This window comes from Musca autumnalis, unplaced genomic scaffold (assembly GCF_047663935.1).
Source record: "Musca autumnalis isolate F117 unplaced genomic scaffold, ASM4766393v1 scaffold_4, whole genome shotgun sequence".
Lineage (NCBI taxonomy): Eukaryota > Metazoa > Arthropoda > Insecta > Diptera > Muscidae > Musca > Musca autumnalis.
The window spans coordinates 129,052,296-129,066,251 of NW_027411977.1; the positions used below are offsets into that span (position 1 = coordinate 129,052,296).

Consider the following 13,956-nt stretch of genomic DNA (forward strand, 5'->3'; position numbering starts at 1 on the left):
CTTTGAACCAATGCAAAAGATGACATGAAATCACGTCATCGCAAAGAACCCCTTCCGTCAAATTTTGCTGGGTAGTTATGTCACGTCTAATTGTACCTTTAGGGAGTTACCAAATGTTGCCTGTGGGCATAAAACTTAACAAAGTTTGTTTCTTAAGTTTTTGTATTACCGTTATATTTTTGTTATTCTTGATGTGGAAAAGCACAAACTGATGAGTTTATTTTATTCTAGAGGCATCAATGGAATAGAAAATTGGTCTTTATCTATCATATATAAATTGTATGTTTGTTTTCTTATTTTATTAGATCAACATCTCACTAAGATTTTTCAAATAATGTTGGCTGGAATTTGTCAATTCATTTGACATTTAAGGGTATTTTATAAAATCACAAAAATATTTTATGTCCAAATTTTTACTCGACTACTTATACTTAAACAAGTATAACTTCGCCAATGTAGCTATTTATTTAAAAGTAATTTCCATTTTTTTATTCTTCTGAAATCAAGCTATCGACACCCACTTAGTATATATGGCGAATAACAAAATTCCTTTACAATTCCATTTGAAAAAAATTAAAAATTTTTTTTACGAGCACATCTACGATTTTTGGTACAGAGGTAAAGGAAAAAAATCCGGTTTCAAATCTGCTCGCGTTCACGAAATTGGCCAATGCGCGCAAAAGTTATAGCGGTTTTTATTCTCATATAAAGAAAAAATATTTAAAAATATATTTTTTGTTGTTATGAGAAAATGTATGCATAAATCGTTAACAGCAGTCCATATCTATTCGTAGATGTTTAAATAGTTATTAAATTTATTATTATTTTCGCGGAAAGTCAACAAATAATAAAAAAATTTTGAAGTACATCCAAATTATCCTGTCCCAGAATCCGTACAAACCCTCAAAAAATAAATTAAAGAATATATACGGAATCTAGACAATGCGTAGAAAAATATGATACCAAATTTATAGAGATTGGGTACATAAATTGCATATTATAGCAAAAACAAAAGAGAAAAACTTATTGTTGGAAAATATTGTTGCAAATATTTTTTTGGTTTGATTCTAAAAATTAGAAAAAAATATTTGGGAGTTCGCCAACTATTTTGCTAAAATCCCATAGAATAATGAATGTATACAGTTAAAACTTCATCAAAACATATGGTTTACCATCGCGAGAGTTTAACTGATTACTGTGATAACTTATAAGGGTAGGAAATTAAGAGTAATATTGAAATTACAATCATTCAATTAATATTATAATTAAAAAGCCTGTTATTCGCGAATTAGTTAAAGTCGGTTGATGCGCATCCGTTTTTGGATACAGCGAATCAATCTCTGTCAAAATTTATGTATATTTCGATGTTTCACTCAGGGGCCATTGTGTGCCACCAGTTGCATCATACACTGCAAAAAACCTTAAAGTTGGTAAAAGTCGCGCAATGTGCATACGATTTTGATGCGCATCCGGTTTCGTCAGCGCCTATCAAAAATACGTCCAAATATACCAATTTTAATTAGATTCTTCAAGAACCGCGGATGTGCCTCCACATTCTATTTTTGGTGAAAACCCCATATTACACGCGAATCTCTGTAATTTATGACACGCGTTTTCGTAAATATTATAATCGCGTATAAAGGATTCAATTTACGTAAAAAAATTTCAAGAAAATCGCGGTTTAGTACGCGGATTTGTCGAAATAATTTTTTGCTGCTTTTCCTATTTTCAGGTTATCTATATCCGCGGTTTTAGTGTATGGATTCGATCGCGGAAGGTCTCATTAGATCCGTCGCGTAAAAAAACTAAATTCACGCGGGGTACAAAGGAAATTGAATGGCACTTGTAAATTTTAAACGCAAAAAATAGGTTTTTAAAAAAAAAATCACGCATCAAATATTGGTCTTTGGACTCCAATTACTAGGATGCTGTAAGGAGCACACTCATGAGATATGCATTAAACGACGTAGAATCACGAGTTTTATAATCCTAATGTGAGTTTTGAATATTATCTTGTTGCGCGTCCGAATTATTAAAACAATTCAAAAAACCCCGAAATTCCGGCTTCAAAATGTCAGCATCAATTTTAGGTGGATGCAGTGGATATATCGAAAAATGATAAACTAGTATCATATTGCCCATGAATTATTCTTTGAGTCTTGCTTTGGGCATATGTCTATAAAATGTAAGGTTAAGCCTAAAATCGGAAGGGAGCATAAAAAAACTTGTTGGCTTCAACCCATTTTTACCTATTTTTCTACATTGATGCCAACACAGCTTCCACGTAAATTAATTTTAATGGTCGACCTTATGGGATTCCTCCTAAAACACTTCAGTTTAAAGAATGTATATCATACTATATAGAATATGTTAACAGTTCGCGAATTCTGAAAGGGTGAAACTCGGATTCATCGATTGTAAAAAATTTTTGTTTTTCGCCATATAAATATCTCAAACGGTACACAAACATGGAAAATTGCCCACATGCAACATCGGGCCACAAAGGGTTAATAACTGCCAACATTGGTCCATATTTTGTAAAAGCCCCTATATAACGGTAAGCCCGATTTTCGGAATATTGAGGGTTTTACCTACATTTTGACTGAAGTACTGAACTTCTCCACCAAAAATTATCAACATAGGTCCCAATATAACGGTACCTCCCGATTTTCGGAATTTTGAGAGTTCTAGCGGTCAGAAAACATTTTCATTAATAACTGTCAACATAACTCCATCTTCATAACGGTACCCCTATTTTCGGAATATTAAGAGTTTTACCTACATTTGTTGACTGAAGTACCCGAATTTGACATTTGATGTTCCCTGCAGGCACGAAACTTCTCCACAAAAAATTATCAACATAGGTCCCCATATAAGGGTACCTCCCGATTTTCAGAATTTTGAGAGTTTTAGCTATATGTTTGACATTTGCTGCTGGTTATTTGAAATTTGCTGTCACGAAACTTTTCAACCAAATTAGTCAACCGTAAACAAGTTTCAGAAACCGTAAAAACTTCCCAGGTGTAAGCTCCTTTCATTTAAAGTTGGTTCGGGAGCACCGTGCGATAGGAACAAAATGAACCATATGCTGACACTGCAGCCTGATAGAAGATCAAAAATAAGAGGAAACGTATCCCGGCGTTTTCCCCCATCACTTCCACTTTTGTCTGTTATGGGCCCTAAAGATTTAAGGCCTTGTTGTCAGGCTCATATCTTCTAAACCGCAAATGTCCAACTAATGAAATGTACCTTGTGTCTCAACAAAGAAGTTCCTAGAACAGACGAACTCTGTTTGTTTGTTTCCACAGAGTTCGTATGTTGTAGAAACGACTTTGTTGAGATCTAAGGTACATTTCTTTAGTTGTGTTTGTGTTGTGAAATGTAAGTACTTCAAATGTATAAAGGAGTCAGCTGCATATATTTACACACGAACTTGTTATTTATCGTTACCTACCTCATTAAGGCGTTATCCCCATTTTTATACAAGTGCACTATAGGTAATTTGGCCTGTTTTTGAGGCAAAAATTAATAGCGGTGTAAAGAATTACAAAGAATTACACCGTAAAATTCGGATATAGCGAACATCGGTTATAACAAACTACGTTTATAGCGAGCAAGGTTTTGTGTTTCCAAGGCATTTTTCTTAATATTTGTACACACATTCAACTTCTTAAAACGACCACGATTATAACAAAAATTTTTAACCCGAGAGTAGAATTTTTTACAATTTGTTAGGATTTTTAGGCCCTCTTTTAAGCACAAGCGGATAGCGACGAATTTCAGCACTGTTTCAAATATTTTAACATATGAAATTTAAAAGTAAGCTTTAATAAGAATTTTACAGACGAACACGTTTATAACGAACGCCGCATATAAAGAACAAATTTTCTTTTTCCTACCCCCTATTCTCATTTTACCTATTTTATTCGTTCCAACCCAATGAACACGGTTAAAACAAAAGAAAAACGGTTGCAATGAACTAAAGTACTGATCCGCCAAAAGATTTTTATAAACATTGATATGTTTAAAATATTGATTCGCGAAAAAATCTTTATAAAAATTATTTTTTTAAAGGACCAAATAAATCACGCAATCATGATCCCTAGTTAGAATATATTACGGCTATAATTAACAAAAATGTTGACCACGTTTTTAAAACACATGGTGAATATTTCTCTAAAGAAAATGTCTTTTTAGTTCAAATCGGATGCTTTTTGTTTGTTTAATATTTCCTTCACAAAAAATTAAAAAAAAAAATATTTTTTTCTGCAAGGAGGGGACCTTCAAAAAAGTGATATAACTCAAAAAACGCAAAAAATCGCACCTTGGTAATTATGTAGTTGATTCAGAACCCTTTCTTGAAGATATTCACGGTGGCAAAATTTCGGACAGAGTTGGACAATTTTGTAAAAGTCTATAATATAAAACTATAATTTTGTAAAAAGAATAATTCTTAGTATGTATCCTATATGACGATTTCTTCTGCTGTAACAAACATTTTGAAGTACACACCGCCACCATTCCACTGAATATCATATCTTTGTATTTGATTATTACCAAATTCTTACAAATTGCGTTTAAGTTCTGCTCTGAATTTTAATCTTTTTTAAGATTTTTTATTTTGTCTTCGAAATTTTGATTTTAACTTCGAATTATACCGCGAGTTTTGAATATTTTTGAAAACAAATTGCACATCCATAGACTTTGGCATGTTCTTTCTTCGAATCAAATTAGAAAACACGCATTATTAAAAGTGCAGCATCTTCTGGCGATTGCTATGAAATGTTAGTTGGCGGAATAAATAGCCTGGATGCCTCTATCTCACGGTATATAGCACTGCGTTCTTGCCTTATCCGTTCACACACGACTTAATTTTCCCTTGCACAACGGCCGTTTTTGGCGACCCTCACGAACTTTGTTTTTGGCGAGTGTCGGCCACGACTGAATTCATTAAACCAGTTTTTCATAGTGCTATAGGATGGTCTTTTATCGACATTCAAAGATTTAATTTGATCGATGTAATCTCCATGTGATTATTTATTTCGGAAGTTGTGAACAATTATCGGACGAAAATGTTAACAAGTAAATTCCGTTTTTATGCAACATGATTTTTTTCAAGTCACTGTAAACAACTCAACACATGGTTGTATGTGAAACTGTCCTGATTATGATTAAGGTAAAAACTGTCGAACTTTCCAAAAAAAAAAAATTCAAATGACGCCTGGCGACACTGCGTGTTGCATAGGCCAGAAGGTTTTTTAGTGACCTTCGTATGCGCCGGCAGGATTTTGGAGCTTTTAGGCAATCATCTTAGTAAGTTTGGACTTACTCTGGAAAAAATGTTTACCGTTATAAAGGGAACCGCTGGGACAAACTACTGAAAAAAATTCAATGCGATCCAAGAGGAGCTCTTAAACTTCACTTCTTCCGAATATTGTGTGGGAGGTACCCGAAGGAGTGGACCGATGTAGTACATATTCCGACTTGATATATGATTGGGTAAAATAATACAATGTACAAAGTTTGGACCAATCAGAAACTCCCTGCGACAGTTATTTAACAGATTTTCCATTTTATTTCATCTGGTTAGGGTTTCTTGGACAGCTTAGGCCATTATCTACGGAAGTATGGACTCGCACACGAAAAAAAATACCGTCGTAAAGGCAGTTGCAAGGACAACCTGTTGAAAAAATTTCACAACGATTCGAGATTTGCTCCTGAACTTCACTTCTTCCGAATTTTGTGTGGGGGTGGGTACCCGAAGGAGTAGACCAATATAGTCCATATTCGAACCCGATCTATATCTGGAAGGAACTATACGATTCGCAAAGTTTGGACCAAATCGATTGCTCCCTTCGAGAGTTATCGTTCAAACCAATTTACGGAACAATTTTGAACTATTGTGTGAGACGTACCTGAAGGAGAGGACCGATGGGAAGATGAGTCATCTTCGAACTCAAACAAAGTTTGTGCAAAATATTATGAAGTGCAAAATTTGGTTCGAATCGGTTTATGCGTTCGAGAGTTTTCGTGCGCACCAACCAGCCAGACAGACAGACGTCCAAACATACTTGGGGTCTAATTTCGATGAGGCACATTTTTGGTCGTATCAAAGCGTATATATCTCGTTAGCACAAATGCTGAGGGTATAGAAAAAGGAAAATTCTTTTTTTTAGAAAAACATTTAATGCATTCAATAAACCCACAAAAATATATGAAGACTGAATACCAAATTTCAGTAATGACGGGTGGATAATATGGCTAAAAAATTCAAAATACCGAAAATCGGACGGTACGTTTCCCGTTCACAATTCTCTTTAGTAATATTTCGCAGCACTGGCGAATACTAAATACCAAATATCAGTTACTTCGGTTGGATGAAAATCGGGTGGTACCGTTCTATGGGGGCTATATCAAAACGTGGACCTATGCTCGTAATTTTAAACATAAAAATTTGTTGTCCACTAGGAACCCTCAATGCAAAAATTCGGGCAATTTTATCGAAAAAGTTAAGTAAAATCTTCAAAATACCGAAAATCGGGAGGTACCGTTATATGGGGCTATATGAAAACGCAGATCTATGCTCATAGTTTTTATCAGAAAATTTTCAAATTGATCTAATGTACAAAAATATAATCAAATTATTATTTATTCCCAGCAAAATTTTATGGAAGTGGTTCTATGAGATGCCATGATTTCACTGTATATTTTGCATTGGTTCAAATGAAGTCGTGAAAGATCCGATCTTTTCATCAGCATTTGAACCCATTCAAAGGAAGTCGTGAAAGATCCGATCATTGCATCAGCATTTGAACCCATGCAAAGGAAATCGTGAAAATCCGATCTTTTCCATTTTCATTCCATCGATGAATTTTGTGTTTTTCTTTATACACATTTTTCTAAATATATAAGATTAATAATTTACAATAGGCTTGATGTTGTCGGAGACTCGAAATTACAACCAATGTTGTTAAAACTCTCGTCGTAATGATAATGTCATTGCAAAGGGTTGGTGAAAATGACATGGCAAAGCATTGGTGAAAATGACATGTCAAAGCATTGGTGTAAATGACATGCTTTGGATCCAAAAATGAATAGCATCTTTTGGGGTTCACGCTCATATAAAATTCATCGATGAAGATGCTAAAAAGATGACATGTCAGATCACTTTCACCCATGATTGAATGACATCTTTGGCATCGAACATTTTGCTGGGTTGTTATTCAAGCGGCTTTTTTATAATTTCAAGTTTCAAGGAGGCAGCAAACAGCCGTACAAAATTTTGTCACCGTCGCACAGTGCAAAATATGAGCACTTTAGCGGAACTTTACTAATAACTTTTAAAGGAAAAGGTGTAGATTCCTAAAATTTTGCACAAATGTTTCTTATATTAGTGGACAGTGTGAGACTCAAATTGGGCCACATAGACTCCCGGTTTCCTGTAGAGGTCATGTAACGGTGGCTGCCGTTTTTACGTTTTACATTCATTTTTCAGTCGATTTTGATGCAAATTGGTATATTGAGTATTCAGCGGATAGAAAACTTATGTACAAAATATTTTCAATATAGGTTCGCGTTTTGGAATATCCCCACATGCCGAGTTCCCCCATAGTGGGTATTTTAACGGTTAAAGACAAAAATTTATTGGAAAAACAAGTTTTGCGATCAATATAAACAAAATCTTTGCTCTCTTTTTTCTAATGAAACATTTACATATAACACATCTGTTGATGACTTAGTCAATACTATAATAGAAAAAATAAAATTGGCAAATGTAAAAATGCCTACAAAGAAATTCTTTGAACCAAAACAAAAATGGTTCGACTGGCAATGCTTCCGTCTTAGATCATCTATGCGCAGATATTTAAAAAAATATAAGAAAAATCACAGTCCAGCAAATAAAATACAATACTACAGTTCCAGGTCTAATTTTCTAAAAGTATGTAGGCAAAAAAAGTTGGAATACTTTAACAATAATCTGAAAAAGCTAGATTCAGTTTCCTGTAGTAAAGATTGGTGGGATCTCTCAAAATCATTAAAAATTAATACCGGAGAAGCTAGATGCGGGCTAAGTGCGGACGATTTTCTGCAATATTTTGGACCGCTACTGTTGGAAAACGAGAGCTCCCGAAGAATTAGTTGGTGTATCCCCTACTGGACAGACTCAATCTTGGATTCGCCTTTTGAAATATGTGAACTAAACTATGTTTTAAGAAAGCTCAAATCACATAAATCTCCGGGTGAAGACGGAGTGCCATATGAGTTTTTTAAATATGCGCCAAGTAATTGTCATAATTTCATATTAATGATGTTTAATAAAATCTTCCTTCGTGAAGAAATTCCAATGTCTTTCAAAACTTCTGTACTCATACCCTTATTTAAAAAAGGAGACCCTAGCAATGTCACTAATTACAGAGGCTTGTCCTTAATAAACACGATATGTAAGATCTTCTGCAACATTTTACTTAATCGTTTGACAAACTGGGTTAGTAGAAACAACATATTAAACGAATATCAAGCTGGTTTTAGAAAAAATTACTCTACGGTTGATAACATCTTTAATCTAACCAATGTTGTCACACTTAACAATCACAAAAACAAACATACATATGCATTCTTTGTAGATTTTTCATCGGCATTTGATTTTATTCCGAGAAACAGTTTGTTCTGTAAATTATCGAACATGGGATTGTCTTCTAAAATTGTAAGAATTTTAAATGGTATGTACGAGACGGCAGAAAGTAAGATTTGGGATCGCAATAAATTCTCCTCTGGTTTCCCAGTACAATCTGGCGTAAGGCAAGGTTGTATTCTCAGCCCATTATTATTTTCATTGTATTTGAATGATCTACCGAATATCCTTCCAGGAGGTGTTAATGTTGCAAATTCAAATATCAAAATTTTGTTATATGCTGATGACATTGTCATACTTTCGAACACGCCACATGGCTTACAAGAGATGATCAATGTATTTCGCGAATACTGTCTAATGTGGAGTCTTACTGTCAATCTTACGAAGTCGAAAATAATTGTATTTCGAAAAGGTACAAGGATTTCTAGACATTTAAACTGGTATTTCGGTGATGATGAAATTGAGATTGTCAATTCTTATAAATATCTCGGAGTAGATATAACCTACAATTTATCTTTTAGTCGACATTTAAAAAACAAACTTTCCGTGTCCAAAATTGCCATAAACTCAACATGGTCTAAATATATTGCCAACAAAAACATTACTCGTAATAACAAACTAAAAATATTTGATGCTTGTTCTAAATCTATAATGCTATATGCTGCGCAAGTATGGGGCTATAGAAAATACGACGACGTTGAAAAATTGTTTCGCTACTTTATAAAAAGAATTTTATTTTTACCTGAAAACACACCCACATATATGCTCCATATTGAGACTGGCTGGAATACATTGTTTGGAAGCTCTTTAAAACTACATTTTGACTATGTAAGCAAAGTTCTACGTCTTAACAATCAAAGGTTACCACGAATATTAGCGGAGGAAATTCTTAATCTAAATATCGGCTGGGCAGGAGATTGGTCCAGTATTTGCTCTTCCATTCAGTACAATCCCCCGGATAACACTGTCCCTATTTGTTATTATTCTAAAGAAATAATACAAAAACTGTTTACCGTAGAACGCCAAAACTTTTATCTAGCCGCTTCAAACTCTCAACATCACGATTTATATGGTCAACTGAGTTATGATGTAACGCCTATAAAAACAGCTGAACTTTCCACTCGTGCGACTAGTTTAATAATTAAAGCTCGAGGGGGTTTGCTAGATCTAAATGCACGGAGCTTCAGAAACGATGCAGATGGCATATGTACTATGTGCAATATGAACGAATTGGAAAATACGTTACATTTCATTGGTGTTTGTCCTATATACAGAGAATATAGGATCGCTTGTTTTAATAAAGTAAATCTTTCATTGAACGAAGTTTGTAGGATTTTAAATGGCTCGAATTTTGAATCTTTGTATAAATATCTCGAAAATTCTATTAAATACAGAAAATTAATATTAAATGAATTTAATGTTTAAAAATCAATCACAACCTATTGTATATTAAGTACACTAATTTATCACATGTTTATAAAAAGGCTTACAGCATTTTGCTAGCCACATATATCATAGATATTTTTTAATGCAATTTGTAACATGTACAATAATTTTGAATTCATATCTATTAATAAATAATAATAATAATAATAAGACAAAAATTGCAGCCGATTTTGATACAAATGTACATTTTAAGATGTTAGCGAATAAAAAACCTCCTCACACAAAAGCTGTCAACATAGGTCCACTTCTGGGTGAAGCCCCACAACCCTACACATCTATTAAGGAGTAAAATGTCAATATTTTTTGTTTTCATTTGTATCTATAATCCATTCAGCAGGTCTGTACCATTAATTTTGTTAATAATGTCTTTCAGATAAAGTTCAGGTCTGCACTACATTACAATTTTTAACGTATTTTGGTATTTGTACCGCAGCATCTAAAAATGTTGCACTATTTGTAAATCACCAACATTTAGAGGTCAAAACTATGAAAAATTGCGAGAGGTTTCTTAATTTTACAGAAATTATCACTGTTAGAATTTGTGAGTCCATTTCTTCAAAACACAGTCAACAATGGCGTTCATTGTTGCCTTTACCTTCCATTTTAGGAAAATGCAATTGAGTGAAATTCCCGAAGTCTTTTTAGAAAATCTTGAATATCTCCAAAGACCGCGCGATACCGCACCAGTTTTATAGCTTTGCGAACAGAGGAGAATCCAATCCTTCAGATGATATATATCTTAACACGTGAATGTACGTAATTCACTTTTAAAATGACCACGAAAAATAAAAAAATTACAATTTTGAAAACTTCAAAAAATCACTTCTTTCCGACTAAAATTGCACGAAAACAATAAGCGTTTTTTGCATTTTTTAAAGTGTAAAATATCATAATTATTTTGTAAAATATTAAGAAAAATAAATCATGGCATACTGACTTACCATTTGTCCGCGCCACTCCATTTTTTTAATGAATCAAAAATACATTTCTTACAAATAAAAAAAATATTAAACAAAAGTGCAACTTTAAGTGCATTTTTTAGTCGTTTCGTGCAGTAAATCGGCAAACTGAGTATGGACCATTTGCAGTGGAGTACTTGTAGAGGCGCTTGCAACGCTTGTTATTTTCCCTTCACTAGTTCATATCATTCAAATTTGAAATTGGTTAATTTGGTAACAGTTTTCTTTTTACTTTGAGCGACCTCTATTTATGAGTTGTAAGATATGAAGCGGGGGGTTATTTATCAGTTGTTGACGTTTTCCCTCATTCACCTTAGCCATTTTTTTAGGGTTTTTGGAAAACTCACGTTAACTAAAAGCTTTTTTTTTCTGATTTCATCCAACCTAAAAATTAAAAAACCTGTCCATTTGTGAGCGTACAGTTCTGCAGTTAACATTACTTAATCAAAACAGTTTGTAACAGGCGACTCCTTTTAAGCCTTTTTAACTAAATATCAATAAAAGTCAACGATTTTTCTCCCGTGGTATAATTAAGATTTAGTTTGTTGAAAAGTGTTCTGTCACATCCGGATTTATCTTTCTTTTAACAGAATTCGTGAGTAAATGGTTAAAACGCCGGCATTGCATGGATTTTCCATTTAAGATGTTGATTTTCCTTTTAAGATGTTGCTTTCCTGATCTTTTCCTCTACTCGTCGAAAGTGTTTGTAAGCAAGCCATAAATGTTTGGTTTTTTTTTTTCAACACATAAAAGGGGAACGTTCTGTTTCAATCATTCATTTTTGCATACTTCTCCTCATTTGCATTTAAAGGTAATTAACTTATGCAGCTATTATTATTCTCACTGCGTTCCTAACCTCTCATTATTTTGACCCATAGGTTTTGTCATAATTGCGTTTGAAAGCAACATACGCAAAATTGAGACGAATCGATTGCATATTCTGTTTTGTCTCCACCCACTACCGCTCCTCTAGTCGGCAGACCAGCCTGGTGATCAGTTTGTTTGAACTTCTGTGAGGTAAAGATTGACAGGCATGTACGAAAGTATTTATTGTCTGTCCTCTATTACCGTAAACTGTACTGCATTTTGAAGGGCGAGAGCGACGTGAAGTAACAGTGCGGGGAAGAATCAGACAACCATCATTTACACTGCCGCGGAAAGAAGTTCGGTTTTGATCAGTGAAGAAATTAATGACCAAGGTATCCAGAGTATATCCATAAATGCTATAGTGAAACATCCCAAAACGTTCAAAAAAGAAAAAAAAACTCTGAAGGAGTGAGTAAAATTGTGGAAATCTGCTAGAGGAGTGACCAAAGCTCCGGCATTGAAAGATTTGAAGTGGTTTTAACGAGTAAACATTACCTAATCGTGTCGAAGTATGGCATAGTCCTGATAGAATTTGCTGGAAACTCTACTTTAGTTTTATGTGAATCTAGTGTCAATCGATAGTGTAAGGCTAGTTTAATCTTCCTAAGTCATCTAATTTTCAATGTAAATTCATTTCCTTGAATTTCGAGTGTTATTCTTACAACGTGACATTTAAGCCATTCTTAATTTTTACTCTTTCCTTCGAATTTGCAAAAAAAAAAATTAAAAAGAAAGAAAGAATCCGAGAGGAACGGGAAAAAATAATAATTGATTTAGAGATATGTACATTTGCATTACCGTTGCTGTCAGTGGAGAACATCATCACTTGACGGGTACATCAAATTAATTTTTTATTAGAGAAGTGTTACGTTTGCCAATGATCATTGTCTGCCATCTAATTACATTGCGTGGGGGTGATGATGTTCTGCACAGTCGCTGACGTCAGAAATTTAAAAAAAAAGTCTCCAATGTTGGCAGTTGTGTCATTACGTTGGTGTTATTGGATATGTAAATGAGCATCGTTGCTGACTATTTTAGAATTCAAATGTTATTGCCCAATGTTACAGTATAACACTTATCATCTCTCTCATCAATTCTCTCAAATTCCTGAACCAGTTTTACAGCGAATTGCCTCGGATCTCTGAGAAAGTACTTTTGAGGAGTGGCCGCCGCAACAGAACAAGTAAGTCAATGAACTGTAGTGATTTTATGCTTTGTTTATAAAAATTAAAGAAAGAAAGTAACAAAGGCCGAACAAGTGATCAGCTGATTTTAGGCACTGCAAACCAAAGCATAAGTTTTTTTAAGTAAACTATAAAATACAAATTAATCCAGTCCCACATGAATGTCCATTTATCAGTCTGTATCATATGGTAATGTTCTGAAGGCTGTGGTTTGATCGACGTGCTGCAATACGATCACCTTGTGGTTGCTTTTGTTACTTCCGCTGTTCAAGTGGTTACCACTGGACATTGGTTTTGATACTGAGAGATGTCGTTTATATACACAATATTATGAAGTTTAGTGATCATTTGTTCAGATTGCACACAGTTAAAAGAATATAAATGTTTTTTTTTTTTGCAATTTCATATTCATTTGAACTTAATAAGATAGCACTCGAAAAGATTTGTTCCGTGATCTTCTTCTTAAGAACCCACGACGGTTCTATGCATGCATTTGCCAATCCTAGTAATTATACTATATTTATTTTCCCTATAAGTTCTTGTTAAGTTTTATTTTTTTTTTATTAAATATTTTTCCCCCTATTTACGATTGTACTTATAAGTAAGCACAACATTGAAATCTAGCATAATATCTCTAATGTTTATAAGGGACATGATCCTTAGTTTATACTTAAATGAATGCCACCTTTGAATTTACCAACAATAAAATTGTCATTATGATAAGTGAATAGATTACAAAATGTCTGTTTGATCTCTCTTAATTTAGGCAAGGTTCATGAAGATGTTTGGGGTTACAATTCGATTCGTATCTCTTAGGATATTCTCTTTATTGTGACACTGGTTGGGAGGGCTACAGAGCAGTATAACA

At 33.9% G+C, this 13,956-nt stretch overlaps 1 protein-coding gene and 1 long non-coding RNA gene across 2 annotated transcripts in view; one reads left to right on the top strand and one right to left on the bottom strand.

Moving 5' to 3' along the window:
• Nucleotides 1–13,956, bottom strand: part of LOC141402657 (adenylate cyclase type 6) — a 555,913-nt gene that overhangs the window by 408,547 nt on the left and 133,410 nt on the right. The gene's annotated exons all lie outside the window — the stretch shown is intronic.
• On the top strand, nucleotides 11,445–13,828 carry LOC141400833 (uncharacterized). The gene is made up of 3 exons (XR_012412206.1): nucleotides 11,445–11,561; nucleotides 11,628–11,848; nucleotides 11,916–13,828. It is a non-coding gene; the product is annotated as an uncharacterized lncRNA (long non-coding RNA).